Source organism: Arachis hypogaea, chromosome 17 (genome assembly GCF_003086295.3).
Source record: "Arachis hypogaea cultivar Tifrunner chromosome 17, arahy.Tifrunner.gnm2.J5K5, whole genome shotgun sequence".
Taxonomy (NCBI): Eukaryota; Viridiplantae; Streptophyta; class Magnoliopsida; order Fabales; family Fabaceae; genus Arachis; species Arachis hypogaea.
The window spans coordinates 32,262,036-32,263,769 of NC_092052.1; the positions used below are offsets into that span (position 1 = coordinate 32,262,036).

The 1,734-nt window shown below is 38.8% G+C and overlaps 1 non-coding gene across 1 annotated transcript; it reads right to left on the reverse strand.

Moving 5' to 3' along the window:
* Positions 1-1,384: 1,384 nt before the first annotated feature.
* Positions 1,385-1,492, reverse strand: LOC112768571 (small nucleolar RNA R71). The gene has a single exon (XR_003185982.1). It is a non-coding gene; the product is annotated as a small nucleolar RNA R71 (small nucleolar RNA).
* Between the last annotated feature and the right edge of the window lie 242 nt (positions 1,493-1,734).

Sequence of the window (1,734 nt, forward strand, 5' to 3'; positions counted from 1 at the left end):
GCCAAGAATAGACGACGTAAACTGGCGTTCAACACCAGCTTTCTACCCAAATCTGGCGTCCAGCGCCAGAAAAGGAGCCAAAACCAGAGTTGAACGCCCAAACTGGCACAAAAGCTGGCGTTCAACTCCAAGGAGGACCTCTACACGTGTAACACTCAAAGCCCAGCCCCAGCACACACCAAGTGGGCCCCGGAAGTGGATTTATGCATCAATTACTTACTCATGTAAACCCTAGTAGCTAGTTTATTATAAATAGGACCTTTTACTATTGTATTAGACATCTTTGGATTACCTTATGATCCTTTGATCACGTTTTGGGGGCTGGCCATATCGGCCATGCCTGGACCTTTCACTTATGTATTTTTAACGGTAGAGTTTCTACACTCTATAGATTAAGGTGTGGAGCTCTGCTGTTCCTCAAAGATTAATGCAAGTACTACTGTTTTCTTAACTTTTTCAAAACTACCTAACTAACTCTCTCTCTCTCTCATTTTTCGAAAATATCTTCCCCCTTTTTCAAAATTTCTTTTTAATTAACTAATTATTTTTATTTTTGATTTTAAAAAAATTTCAAAAAAAATACTAACATTTTTCAAAAACCATTTTCGAAAATCACTAACTCTTTTTCAAAAATATTTTTCGAAAATTCTCCCTCTCCCATCTTATTCTATTTATTCATTCATATCCTAACATCTCATCTCACATCTCTGCCATCCTCATAGTTGTGTTTCTTCCATTATATTACACTCTTTGTCACCCTCTTTTCTTCTACTCACACAGGGATCCCTATACTGTGGTATAAAGGATCTCTATTATTATTATTATTTTTCTGTGCCTTCTTCTTTGTCATATGAGCAGGGGCAAGGATAAGAACATTCTTGTGGAAGCAGATCCAGAACCTGAAAGGACTCTGAAGAAAAAATTAAAAGAAGCTAAATTACAACAATCCAGAGATAACCTTTCAGAAATTTTCGAACAGGCAGAGGAGATGGCAGCCGAAAATAATAATAATGTAAGGAAGATGTTTGGTGACTTTACTGCACCTAATTCCAATTTACATGGAAGAAGCATCTCCATTCCTGCCATTGGAGCAAACAACTTTGAGCTGAAACCTCAATTAGTTTCTCTGATGCAGCAGAACTGCAAGTTTCATGGACTTCCATCTGAAGATCCTTTTCAGTTCTTAACTAAATTCTTGCAGATATGTGATACTGTTAAGACTAATGGAGTAGATCCTGAAGTCTACAGGCTCATGCTTTTCCCTTTTGCTGTAAGAGACAGAGCTAGATTATGGTTGGATTCTCAACCCAAAGACAGCCTGAACTCTTGGGATAAGCTGGTCATGGCTTTCTTAGCCAAGTACTTTCCTCCTCAAAAGTTGAGCAAGCTTAGAGATGATGTTCAAACCTTCAGACAGAAAGAAGGTGAATCCCTCTATGAAGCTTGGGAAAGATACAAACAATTGACCAAAAAGTGTCCTTCTGACATGCTTTCAGAATGGACCATCCTGGATATATTCTATGATGGTTTATCTGAGCTATCAAAGATGTCACTGGACACTTCTGCAGGTGGATCCATTCACCTAAAGAAAACGCCTGCAGAAGCTCAAGAACTCATTGACATGGTTGCTAATAACCAGTTCATGTACACTTCTGAAAGGAATCCTGTGAGTAATGGGACGCCTATGAAGAAGGGAGTTCTTGAGGTTGATACTCTGAATGCCATATTGGCTCA